The 13,579-nt window shown below is 40.2% G+C and overlaps 1 protein-coding gene and 1 long non-coding RNA gene across 2 annotated transcripts in view; one reads left to right on the forward strand and one right to left on the reverse strand.

Moving 5' to 3' along the window:
• Positions 1-2,602: 2,602 nt before the first annotated feature.
• LOC120370674 lies at positions 2,603-6,393 on the reverse strand. The gene is made up of 3 exons (XR_005583874.1): positions 5,790-6,393; positions 4,709-4,777; positions 2,603-4,394 (listed from the first exon to the last, which is right to left on the reverse strand). It is a non-coding gene; the product is annotated as an uncharacterized LOC120370674 (long non-coding RNA).
• A 1,280-nt stretch (positions 6,394-7,673) lies between these two features.
• The window catches only part of CNTN5 (contactin 5), a 965,708-nt gene continuing 959,802 nt past the window's right edge, over positions 7,674-13,579 (forward strand). The window contains exon 1 of the mRNA XM_039485717.1: positions 7,674-7,787. The gene's annotated coding sequence lies outside the window, so the exon portion shown is untranslated. The remainder of the gene's footprint in view (positions 7,788-13,579) is intronic.

The following is a 13,579-nucleotide window of genomic DNA, read 5'->3' on the forward strand; positions in this document are numbered from 1 at the left end:
GGTGAATACCCACTTCGTCAGACGCTAAGATTCATATTTGATAGCATAATCTCAGGAGAGAAGTACCTGGGAGATTTCTGCCATTTTGTATTGTGGAAAACTTGAGAATGGAGACAATCACCATCTTGTGGCAAAATCTGAACAGGATACAGGCAAAAGGATTTTTTTTAGTTTTGGACTCTTCTGACTCATTCTAAAAAACACATGCTTGTTCATACCTAGGGGTTCCAAAATGAATAACCTCATGTTCTGCTGCACAAAGCTCAGAGTGGGAAGGGATGAAGATGCTGGCTCAGGTCTACAAATACTAAAAGATATTTGCCTTGGCTTAGAGGAGGAGAAAACCTCGGTGGGGATGAGAAATTTTGGTACTCCTAGGTGAAGTGCTCTCATCAAATAGTTAACATCTTTGAAAACCATGAATACTTTTTCCCACACACCCCAACTTGGAAGTTGAATGATCAGAATTTGTAGTCATGATTATAGTAAGCATTTCCGTTCCTGACTTTGTGGCAGATTCATTGGTGTTAATAAATTATCTTGCAGCAGGCAACCCCTGGAGTTCCCTTGAAATAGATCAATTCACTTTAGTAGCATGCGTAAGCATATGTGGTAGCTGTGATCACAGCACTAGAGTCAGACATCTTTTGCTTTAAATCCCAATAGTTTTGATTGCTGCAGATGTTATCAAGATACTAACAAAGTAGGTTATGTTCATTGGTATTGGTTACTGGTGCAGCTGTTAAGTTAATGAACTCAGTATATATTCCATTATAATTTTAGACATTTTATTTCAGTTTTGGTAGGACAGCTGTGAAATAAGTGCTAGAATTAATGTTCTTTGGTTAACCATAAAATAAATATTTAAATTAAACGTTCTGACCTTAGTTTAAGTACATGTTTTACCTTTAGGCTTTTAATATTTTTTATTTTTCTTAATGTACAGGAGCTTTACATCAGCTACTAGATAATAGAATTTTACTACATAACAGAAAACAATTGAATAGTGTACTGTACCTTCATTTGTACTTGCTATTGTCAACCCTTGGTCAATATTTAGTATTATATTAGATCAATGACATCTTTAAATACCTAGAATTTTTGCTAAGCATGGTAACTCTAATGAATTAAGCAGCCTGACTGCCCATGCAACTGCCTGCTCTGAAGATGATTCTTCATTCCAGTTCCTTGTTGCTATTTAAGCAGTTGCAAGTTCACCATTCCTAGCAATATACAATAGAAAGGGTAAAATATCAAAGGGAAAAGTCAAATGCTGAATGTAATCCCTACAGGCTGGTAGGTAAGCCCTGAAATGTTGATTTACTATTTTAATTGCTGGTGCTACATCAAATTCAGTTCAGGCACTTTGAATTGAATTCTGATTTCTATCCCAGTAAAAGAGATCACTGAGGGGCTAAATAGAGCAGAATTGTGACTTCCCCCAACATCACCTTCCCCGAAGACGCTAAAGAAAAAAAATCAGGTTTTTATTAAGATCATGGAGGTCAATTGTTAGAGAATTCTCCTTCTGTTCCAGAACTGCATGGGGAAAAAAATTAATAAAAAGCTTTCACCAATTCACTTATACACACTAACAAGTAACCGAGTGGCATCACCCATGTCCCTCCTAGACTCTAAAGCCTTTTATCTTCAGTTTATTAGCTTGTTTATCCAGCCATATTCCAAAATCCTCCCCTTTTTTGTTGGTGTGGGTGAAACACCTGATTATTTTGAGTTTGACACCTTGCATGTATTAGGGGTTGCTGTCAGTCTCCGGTGTGTTCCTTGTGTAGGCCAATATCTTTAGTCTTCTGAAACTAGAGATCATTATGTACATTCAGGAGTGCTCATAATTTACTTGTCTTGTTAACAAAATGCTGATTTTTTTTTCCTTCAAGAAGCTGCATGGGAGGAGAACACATGGTGGGGCTTGAGGTTCATTATTTCAGTGCTAATAAAAAGCTTGATTCAGTATTAGTATATTCACCAGCGGTATTACACGCCTAAGAGAATTTTTTACAAGGATGCTTCCCAGAACAAGCCTTATATGTTAACAAGTTTGTGTTGAATTCCAGAAGGAAAAGCAGCTGTACTGCACAGTGAGGGCCAAGGGAATTCTGCCCTGATATGCCTCATTTGCTGTTACATTAACAGGACACAGGAAAATTCTTGACTTTGCTGCAACATTACTTATCTTTGGGTGGCATAATTACATCTCTCAATATTTTGCAACATAGCTTTTAATGCCCCAGTCCAGAGTGCTGGCGCTCTGACCAACATTTTCAAACCCTAAATCTATATTTAACACTTAAATATAGGTGGCCTGCTTTTCAGAAGAACTACACACCTGCTGAAATAATCAGATTGGCAGGTGCTCAACACCTTTGAAAACCAGGACCACCAGCCTGTATTTAAATACCTCAATTTAGGCACCCACGTTTGAAAGTCTTGGGCTCTGGCTTCTTCCTACTCTCCTGTGCTTGCTGAGGGGACAGCAGTATCCACAGGGATACTATATCAACTCTCTCATGCACTGTTGGGATTTTGTGGTTCCCAGTGAGGCTGATGCTGGGTAGAATCAAGGGACTTCGATTTGATGCGATTCAATTCAACAAAGCTTTATTCAAATATGTGCACAAGGAAAACCCATGGTACAAAAAAAAAAATCAGGCAGAGTCCTTCCAGCAAGGAAGCCCTCCCGTTGCTATTTTATAGCACATGGCACTTATATAACAAGTTACATAACAGGAACCTCTAACCAATCAGAGTTAAACAAACCCATATATGGGTTTGTTTATCACATGCTCATAGTTCTCTAGTCCACATGCTGAGCTCAACCCCCTCCCCCTGGCCTTCTCCAGAATGTTCCTAGGCTGGTGAGCCACAGCATGCTTCCCTATGCATAAGCACCCTGCAAACCACATTTTATCCAAAATGAACATAAGGATAAAGGCATATAGGTGGAGAGTCAGCTCGAAGGAAGGGGTGATGCTATGGCTTCACACACCACAGCACGCCAGTCAGCACAGCTGCACTGGCACACCATGAGACATATGCTGCACAAGGTACAGGGCTGGTGCTGGGTACGTCTCCCAGAGCAGGGAGAACACAGAAGGTTCAGCAAGAGTCTCCAAGTTACAACCCTCATTTCCAGTCTTCTCCTGAGGCAACATGGTTACATGCTGCCCATTCACAGGGCTTGTGGCAAAGCCAAAAGACAGCCCTTTGATGCTCATTTTGTCCCACCTTCTCTGGCTAGGAGTCTCCAGGCCTGTTTGTAGGAACTCATTGACTGGCCTTTTGTGGCTCTGCAGAGGGGCTGGCCTGGCACTCAGTGGGCAGGCAGCGGGAAGAGGGTTTGGTTTGAGAGCAAGGAAATAATTAGAATTTGTTATTCTCCAGTGCTGTCCAAGCAGTGCTGATTTTTGCATTGCCAAAGTCACACGGTCCACTCCTGTTCACAACTGAATGCTGTGACATTGCCAGCCTGTGCCTACCTAATTCTGTTTTGGTCCACACACTGCAGACACCTCTGCAGTTGGTCTTTGCATAGTTTTAGAGTGTCCGGCCCCCTCTGTTCCTAAGCCAGGTTGCAATGGGCACCTGCACCCAAGCAATCAGCTGACTGACAAAATTTACTCACTTTCCCTCACTTGATTGAGTGATGGCACCTTGGATATGTGTATTTCAGTGCTCAATGGAGGGGAAGTGCATCTGTTTCTAAAGCCTGGCTGGACGGCTATTTACTTTATATACAATCTCCAGTTCAGTAACTAGCAACTACAGCTAAGATGCCTCATGGTAGGTTCCGAATCTTCTGCCATTTGCAGAGAGCTTGAAGAACTCTCTGTTCTCAAGCTGAGGTGTGCATCATCTTATTCCCACTGTAAAATTGTCTTATAAATCTTGCAGTTATAGAGATTGGAAGATCTGGAAAAGCCTACACAGAAATCCTAGAGAAGTCAGTGCACAAGGTTGCCATTTAATTGTTACCACTTCACCACACAGTGGTATCTAAGATACTGAAGTTATCGCCTGTTTGGAATAAATATAGCCCAAGTCATCGAAAAGTTGACATTTGCTGAACATTGCAAAGCAATTTCTACAAAGACCGCCTGTTCTAAATAGAGGGGTAAACTGGTTAGTTAGTAATAGTGAGCATTGTATGTGACTGCATATGTAGATTTGTTGATGGAAGTTTTGTTGTCTACCATGGGTGGGATGGTCTTTTTTAAGTTCACTCTCTTTCTTTAGTTCCTCTCTGGAAACAGTTGAAGAATAGCACCATAATCAGAAGGCATAAAATAATAGCAAGAGATCCCTGGGATAGTGCTATTTCTAATGCCAATCCTCTGTTGGGCTGAATTAGAGGAACAGGAACGTATTTGGTTCAGCTGAAAGAGAAGAGGAGGGAAGGAATGAAAGAAAAATCTCTGCAAGACAAATAAGACTCTGCAGATGTGCTGCATCTGTCTGCTTACCCACTGGGGACACTGAGATAAAGAGATTAAGACACTTACACAAAGACGCTTAGACAACTAGATCAGATAAGCAAATTGACAGCTAAGTTGAAGTTAGGTCTATAATAAATAATAATAATAATATCAAGACATTGACCCAATTTGCTACAAAAATATTTAGCATTGAATTTATGTGACATAAAACTGTAAAGCATGTTGAGGATACAAAATCTTAGAAGGGTTCTGACCTTGGGAAAGTGCAGACAAACATGTGAACTCCTTAACAGAATGTCTTACAAGAAGTGTGCTCCTTCACTCTGCAACAAAGAAGAAACTGGTATTCCCAGGATAGTATCTATTTTGTTTATACCACCAAAGGAAATATAAATGTGTCCCCATAAATAAGGCTCTTGAAATACTGCTAGTGTACATTTTAGCGTAAGTGTAAAAAGATGGGAGTAAAATAGATGTTTAAAACAAATGGAGAATGATGTGTTCCTAGAAGGAAACTAAGTTAAAAAAAAGGTCTTTAAAAGCAAAAATAATGCACTCTAGTCACTATAGCACATGTGGTTTAAAGCACCCGCTAAAAGATCTAATCTGTAAACTTCACAAGGGTGGATAAAGGTCAGGAAACCCCTCCATTATCAGTTTTTGAAAAAGTCTTAGTATATTTTTAAATATGTCTGGTTGTTTTTTTTTTAAATAACACAAAGTCAATTTTTTATAAATAATTCTATATTGTTGTAAATAACTACAGTATATTAAAAAATAGTAAAAAATATTTCTGGTTTTAACACTGATGCTGGAAATATTGAGAAATGGAATCTCATGTGTTATTCATAAGATCAGAATTATATGCAGTCACTATTTCTGGCTCCTGATTAAATGCTGGCTTGTAACCTAGTAACACTGGAAATAATGACCAGATGATAACGTTCTGTGAATTGAGTCAATGAAAAGAAGTTTTGATTTGTCAAACTGCAATATCACTTGCCCATAGAAATAGTTCTAGATAACCAGCCACAGTTATGAGAAACAATATTATACTGGGTTTGTAAGAGAGTAAATTCAAAGAAAAATGTCTATAAATTATAGGCTCATTCATACTTTTTTCACAAGGATAGTTAATGTAGCTATGGAAGACCAGGAAGAATTAGCACATTTAAGTTTTTTAAAATGTCAGTGTATGGGAGTTTAGCTAAGAAAATCTTCACAGCTATTTCTGTACAAAATTAATTCAAAAGTGATGTTGAGTTGCAGATCCTCTGCCAAAGTTTTATGCAATATACAAGACCACAAAAGTGTATAAAAATGTGTGCCACTCACCAGTGATGTCTCATCTTGATAGCGGGGTCAATATAAAAATATTAAATCCATAAGAAAATCATATTACTAGGTCTGATGCAAGACTAGCACTATGCAAATCTAAAACAAATACAGACAGTGCCTTTATCGATTGCACAGAAAATACCGAGGTCACCAAAAAAAAAAAGTTGTGTAGAATGTTTTTTTGTGTACCAACCCCAGCTTGAGAGAGTATTCATCACTGAAGTGGAGTCACTGAAGCAGAGGAAAAGCTCAGAGTTAGACAACCATCATTCAGTTAATACATGAGGAAGAAAAAAAAATAATTACTAACAAAAGGCAAAAACAAAATAAAAAGAATAAAAGGGCAAGGAAGCATTAAATGTTAAAGTAGAACGTTGTGTCTTCCACAGGAAAAAAAAAGGATTAAAATCAGCCTACTTCCTAAGGCTAGCCATTAAAAGCACAGAGTGGGAGTGTGCACTACATATATAGATGAGTGAGAAAAAGCAGAGGAACATAGGAAAGGCTAATTTTAATTAACAGAAAGGCTGCAAGATAAAGCACACAGTCCCCGCGTTGGAAGACATCGAGCTATAAGCTATACTGCATGTGACTATGTGTGCCAATTAGGAACCAGTCAGACCACCAAGCAGAGAATAAAGGAGCCAGAAGAATAAGTGCTGTGCTGCTGGAGCTAGACTGATTTGAGTCACCTGTGTATTATAAGGGGGGGTGGAGAGTTGGACTTGAGTGAGAGTTTCACATATTAATGTAAAGCATTAAAAAGGATCACATTGCAGTTAAACAGAGACACAACAGAGACCCACATGAAGAAATATATAGGGTAAGAGAGGGACCGTAATTTATTTAACTATTATTCAATTAAAATCAGATGAATCAAGGGAATTAGAGAATGAATCAGAGAGAGTGAAGGGATAGGGAGGACTGCCAGAACAATGGCACTAAAGCTGCCAGCCTATAAATTTACTGCCTGTGTTATTTTTCCAATTACAGCCACGGTGATCTAAAAATTCACGAAGAGTCGGGTGTCTTAAGGCTTAACCTACTCTCCTTTTGGCTGGGGGAGGAGGATTGTTGTGAGGAACACCTTCTCTACTGGACTTGGACCTGCACGTTGCATGCCAGGGGCTCAGGGAACCAGGAGAGAGACTAGAGCCATCACCATGAAAACACAACCACACACAACCAATTAACACAAATTAAGGGTGGGGGGAGTGTTCTGATAAAAGCCACCCCAGCCGATCAGTTTATCCAGGGCTCTGATTAGTTCTGCTGTCACCAGGGAAGAGAAAGCGCAACAAGATGCGGGGCCAGCCAACACTTTGCAGAAGCCAGCTACCAGCAAAATAAACCTATTACATGTAAATTCAAATTCAGAGGCAAAGAGGAGGAGGGAGGGGAGGAAGCAGCCCTGCGCGCTCGGGAGCGAGGAAGCCACCCCCATCCCTGCTGAGCTGCAGAGTGCAATAGATTTTTAAACCCCCCTTCCCCGGGCAAAGGGAGCCTTATGCCCAGGGACATGCTAAATGACCCTCTTCTGCAAGAGGGGCGGGGGTGAGAGAGGCACACACATACACACGCTCTCCTACACTCCGCTCGCCGGGAGGACCCAGCCAGTCAGAAGCGGAGAGCGAGGGGGAAGAGCGAACACATTGGAGGAGAAATTGCTGCACAGCAAAACACCAGCCAGAGGAGGTGCTTCCCCGCTCTCCCAATATAACCACCCCGAGCGCAGGGGCCAGCAGAGACGGCCAAGTGCTGGGCTGGGGAGGCAAAAGGCTCGGCAAGGATGCCCCTACCTGGGTCGCGTCTCCAGCCCTGAGCGCCGCGCAGGCAGGGCGACCCGGAGGGATTGTTGGCCGGGAACTCCGCGATTCGCTGCGCCCCGCGGGCTGAGCGCCACGAGGGGCGGCTGCTACCTTGGAGGGAGCAGGGACTGCCCGGAGGATGGGAGACTGAGACCCGAGGGCAGAGAGAGGTTCTTCCCCAGCAGCGGTAAGTGGCCAGTACCGTCGCTCTAGCCAGCCCCTGAGTCCCCCTGATTCGACTTCTGAGTGCGTCCAAGTTATTTGTTTTCCTCGCCCTCGGTGCTTCTCCGCAGGCAGGTGGAAACCACCGCTCCAGTTACTGCGCGAATGTTGCCGGGTTGCGATGGTTTGGGGCGGGGCGAAGCGGATTAAAATGATCCGAATCCATTCCGAACAAAAAAAAGTTGGAGCAGGCATAATCATGGTCTGTAGCCTGCCTCCCCATCGTTCAGCTGCACGGCAAACTAGTGCTGAGGCTTAGTTGTTGAAGAGAGAGGTCAGATGGACGGAGCCAGTAAATATTCTAGAAGCAGCCTACATGGGCCCATTTCTGCTGTTGGGGAGGTTTTATAGTTGAGGATGAAGCAGAGGATAACCCAGTGTGTTGATCTGACAGTTTATTGTCCCACTGAAAATCAGCAGCAAGTTGATGGTGGGGAAGTTCAGAATGATACTTGGCTTGGAGATAAACAATACTCTCTAAATCAGGTAGGTGCTGTGCCTGAAACCTGTTCCAACGATTGTCAGCCTTAAAAAAAGCAGAGGGAATGGCATAAAAATGCACGGATTCTTTCTCTGTTGATAAAGGCAGTGGATAAGACGATCTTGTGGAACGTTTATGGGCAGTTGAAAATGAACTGAGAATTATTCTTGTAACATGCACTAGGGTATTGTGTTTCTAAGATTTTTATCTCAGAAAGAATCAGCATCCATTAGGCCTGTTATACGTATTCAGAGTTTCACTTTTATTCCTTCTGATCACAGAAACTACCTAAAACCCTATTCTGACATGATTTAATGTGGCCATGTAAAAACAAAGTTGTCCAGTCTTTGCAAACTTTCAGAAATTTGCCATAACTTTCTTAGTTATGTTTTGTTTACTTTTTCTTTTTTTGAAATTACCACTGAACACCTTCCATATTTATTTTAATATTTTTAATCAACTAACCAAGGACCTAATCTCAATCCCTTTTAAATTCACTAGAGTCTCCTTCAATAGACTTTGGAGCAGACCTTGAGGGAGCATCTCTACAAACAAATTCTCTGTTCACTGAGTCCCAAAAGCTGAGGTGAACTGCATACAATTAAAAATGTGGGTGACATTTTAAAATTAATGATGATGCATGCAATTAATTATTGCTGAATTATAATAGAACTCACCCAGAAGTACTTATGACAATCCATATTAATGCTAAATGAGTTCATCATGATTATTATTACAGTGAATACCAAAGGAATTAGCAATAATTAGGCTATTTTACCAAAATGTCTCTAGGAATTTGTAAATACCTCATACACTTTTTTTTTTACTAGTTTTTTTCCCCTCAGCATGGCATTCATCTGAAAACAAGTGAATAAACTTTCAGTGTCTAGTCTGCATCTAGAAAGGAACTTGTTTACTAATATTGAATGAAGTACCCAATGTGAAGGACAGAAGATTGACAATGATCAGAGGGTACTCAGAGAAAAATGATTTCATGTACAAAGGCTGTGTGCTAATTTAGGTTTAACAAAGTAGACAAATTAAGAAATGGTAGTGAAGAGGGCAAGATATTAGAAGTCTACAGTAAAAGAAAGGAGAAGGAGTAAAATCAGGAAGAAAGAATAAGGAATGGAAACAATTTTAAAAGAAACCTAAAGCTCTTCAAGTAAAATCAGAGAAAATCCAGTAATCAACAACATTCAGTTCTTTCATTCCTTATAGTGCAAATGCCCTTGCAAAGACTCAACAGAGCTAAGATACAGGTGGGAAGATTGCTACAGATGAGCAGGAGAACCAGAATGAACACTTTGGTCTTGTTGTTTATTATAAGGAACTTGAAGGTCACCTTTTGTTGCCCGGGTAAAATTTCCTTGAGGGAGATGCTAATGTGGCTTGATAAATAAGAGCAGATGCAGTAAGAATATTAGAAATGTGAAGAACCAGGCTGGCTAAATGATATCCCAGAACTTGCTAGGAAATTTGCTAGAATGTTGCTAAGAAAGTAGGATGGCTTTTGGTGAAGGTAGCCCAATATTTAAGATAAGATAATAGGACCAATAAGAGAATCAGATGCTAGAAAGATGAGAGAAGCATCACTGAGGGAAAAGAATAAGGCTACGTAACTTTAAGAAATGTGCAACTTGGTAGAAGACTGTCAGCATAGATTCACTAAAGGAAGGTAATGAGTGGCAAATTTGCTTGTTCTCTGAATAAGTTGCTGATGTGGTGGTCTATCGGGGAATCAGTGGGTATGGTTTATGTGGATTTCAGAAAGTCTAGTTTTGTACTCCAGGAAATATTGATCTGCAAAGTAAATTTTGGTAGTATTGGAACGGGTTCAAATTTACTTGGATGGGGGGTTTTCAATAAAGGGTAAAGAGCTCTTGGGTGAAGTTGGAGGTGAAAAGCTTGGTGCTGTATGTGACAATATAAGGTCCACTTTTCTTTTTCCATATATGAAAGATGATACATCAGACAGGGACAAATATGCTAGCAATATGGAAAAATGAGGTGGGAGTCTAGTTCAGTTGAACAGAATCAACAAATGGAAAGTTACCTGGGTAGGTTAGTCATTGAAGCTGTTATTTTAAGTGGCTAATGCAAGGCAGGGTAACAAAGTATGTATTAGCAATACTCTCTGTGAGCCAGCATTGAGGCAACTGAGATGATTGTCTTTGGTGACTTTGCTAAAATGGTTCTTCTGGATATTGTCTTTCTATATCCAGCCTGAAACATAGATTTTTGATTCCTCTGAATGCACTGCATAATTTTCCACTGTTGTTCTGCTCCCTCCATATGCTCCTGCTAACAGCTTGCATGTTATACTTTCTGTCAGTTTCAGAACAGCTTAGATCATTTCAGCTATTTCTTAGAGTTTACAACACAACAGTACATTGAAAGCTGCCAGGCTGGCCATACTGAGGACCTAATTCCTGAGAACGAAAGACCAGTAGGACACTTGACTGCTAGTGCTATGTTGATGAGAGTTTTAGACTTGATGTTTTTCTTCTGCACATCACTTCTATGATGCTTTATTAGGAGCTGCTCCAATGTGTACTATCAACTTCTCAGCACTTTACAACAGGAAAAGAGTCTGGTTGGAAATGGTGAAACAGTTCTATTTTCTGAACATTTTGTGATCAGTAACTCTAGGTTAGAGGCCGGTACATCTTTAAAATATTTAGAATATTTTAGAGCTCCATAAGGTGGACGTTTTTACTTTTGTTTTGTTTTGAAAAAAATTCAAAACCTATAAAAAGATCTTGGAATAATGGTTCTATGCCTTGAGAGGGGTTGCTAGCAGCAGCAAAGTGTGTTCTTGCTTAAGTGGAAATAAATATGTGATTTTTTTATAAGGAGTTTCTTGGAGGATTTATGGAATTATCCAAAAAGTAGGAATACTAATTAAAAAAGTGAATTCTGTTCACACCCGGCTTCATAGAGGGATTTCAGGGTGACTTCTCTGTATTTTCTACAAGTGAGGAATCAAAGCATTAGGTGCACTGACTGGATGTAAAATAAAGGAGTAGAGTATTAGTTAAACCCTGACTGTGCTTTGAATTATCACCCATGCTGTAGCTGATGTTCTTGACCATCTTTAGGCAAAACTTCATCCTGCGCTGTGATACAAATGAGCTGAGCCTGTGTGATGCCCCACTGTAGTTGTTTGGCAGCAGTCTGCCTGCACAGATCGTGAAGCAGAAATGAGGCCCAGTTCATGCATTCATATTCGTTAGTCTTCATCATAATGGTCACTCCCATCATTATGGTCCAGGGCTGCCCAGGGAGGGGGCAAGTGGGGCAATTTGCCCTGGGCCCCACAGGGGCTTCGCAAGCCCTGGCCTGGCGGAGGTCCGGGTCTTGGGCAGCATTTCGGCAGTAGGGGGCCCTTCAGCGCTGCTGAAGATGCGGAGCAACTGAAGGGCCCCCCACCGCCAAAATGACACCGAAGACCCAGACTGCCACCGGGTGAGTACAAGCGCCGCAGCTCCCCCGCTTTTCCCCAGGCCCCCTGAATCCTTTGGACGGCCCTGCTTATGTCTGCTTCAGGATCACTTTTCTAAACTTCAGTCTAGAAAAAGTGCTAACTCATCTCCTCTCCCATAGCTGGAAACATATAACGTTTCTCAGAAAGGTTTACTGATGTTCTTCCCTTTTTCAGGATCCAATATAGAGTATCCCTTCTAACTTAACGATTGTCTTCTGTGAAATTATAGCCACCCTTAAGCCATTAGCCTCATCTGTTCTGTTTCCCCTATTTGTTTCTGTTTCTTAGATTAGGAGACAATAAGAAATGACCAACAAGAACATGATAAAACAAAATGTAACAAAACTTAACAACACTTGTTTGAAAATGTATTTCTTAGTTTTGTTTCATTTGTTTTTGTAGCATTTATCAGATTGCACCCATTACAATAATAATGGGGGGGAGACCTATATAAATTACATATATAAACAGAAGGTGGCATAAAAACTGAAAACTCAACTCCCATGAATGTTCCCTACAAACAGTGAAGAAAATGTTAACAAAGATAATAATATAGTGATCACAGTTAAAATTGTAGCATCTGCCAAAAGTTCCCCCACAGATTTTCACTATAATTAGAATAGGAAAACTGTAGTATCTGTCAGCAAATGTTGCCTTTTTATCAGCCATTGCTGTACTTGGTATTTACATAGCTTTTTTTATAGCTCATTTGTGGCCAGATTTTTCAGAGAAAAATGGGAGCTGAGCACTTTTGAAAATCTGGCCACTTGTTTAGGTGTCAAAGCGGAAACAGAGTTCCTCTGAAAATCTGGGCATATCCTTGACAAGCTCTTTACAAATATGAACAAATTCATCTTCACAATTTTTACCTCTCTGGCTTTATTTCCTTCATTTTTTACGGACAATAACTCATTTTTAAGAAAATCCCCATTTCAAATAACCAAAATCGGAACAAACCAAACAAAATAAAACATAGAGGAAGCAGACTCAAAACTAAGTCAATCAACCAATTTAATGAGCCTTCCTAAATGCGGTCACCTAGACATGTAAAAGAGGACTTTCATTAGGTTCACGTGCTCAGCTCAGAAACCAGATGGATAGGAATCCAGCAAATCCTGTGGAATCTTGGTATGTTGTATTTTCTACAGCCCTATTTTTTCAGTAATATTCCTTGAAAATGTATTTTTGAGGGTGGATAATAATTAGTAATGATGTTAACATCCCAAGATGCTTTCTTGACTGAGGGGCTAACGCTATCTGATGTTGTAAAAGTCAACTTGCACTTTGACTTTTGTAAGGTAGCCATTATCCCTACTCAATCACTGCAGAACTTAACCAGTCATCTAACAGCTATATCATCTGGCTAGTATTTTTTTTGTAGTATACACCCAGAATTTTAAGGAACAAACCAGGATGAAAATGATCCAAATGTCTATGCATTTCTCATCTCTTGTTATAACAGTCTTCAGCTGTGTTGAACCAGCAGTCATCCAGCTTTTTCATGTCTGCATTACTCTGATGTAAGGTCTATCTACTTAGCCTTTTATTTTTTGCTTTCTCCCCAATTTTGTTTGTGGATAAAACAAAAGAAATTCTTGTAGTACAATGAAAGGGGATATTTCTGAACTGGCTGGAACCAGAAAGTACTGAAAATTTCATGAATTATTCTATTCTCATGGGAATTCTGGTATACCCAGAACACGGAAAATTGATTGTATTTCAGACAAGTGTTTGAACTTTTGGATGATTAGTTAGATTAATCTTCCAGTCTTTTTGAAATTCTGTACAC

Source organism: Mauremys reevesii, linkage group 1 (assembly GCF_016161935.1).
Source record: "Mauremys reevesii isolate NIE-2019 linkage group 1, ASM1616193v1, whole genome shotgun sequence".
NCBI lineage: Eukaryota > Metazoa > Chordata > Testudines > Geoemydidae > Mauremys > Mauremys reevesii.